Source organism: Penaeus monodon, chromosome 29, assembly GCF_015228065.2.
Source record: "Penaeus monodon isolate SGIC_2016 chromosome 29, NSTDA_Pmon_1, whole genome shotgun sequence".
In the NCBI taxonomy this organism is placed as follows: Eukaryota; Metazoa; Arthropoda; class Malacostraca; order Decapoda; family Penaeidae; genus Penaeus; species Penaeus monodon.
In genome coordinates this window covers 6,716,384-6,716,643 of record NC_051414.1, presented here as the reverse complement: position 1 = coordinate 6,716,643, position 260 = coordinate 6,716,384, and positions in this window count along the sequence as shown.

Here is a 260-nt window from a genome sequence, read left to right as displayed (position 1 = left end):
CAGTATTGTTAAGGTATAAACCTGCCGTGCCAACTAACCACGCCAACCATAGCTTCTATTCAAAACAACAGGGTATGGGTCTGTAAAGAGGATAATAAATTATGCAAAATCATGCAATCTAATCATCATTCTCCGCAGTCTCTTTCCTCTGCATCTCGCAGGAACCTACATCTATTTTATCCGATTAGATTATGAACATCTTAGTTATGGAATCATAAATAAAAAAAAATCCATTTATTTCTGAAAAAGAAAAAAAAAAA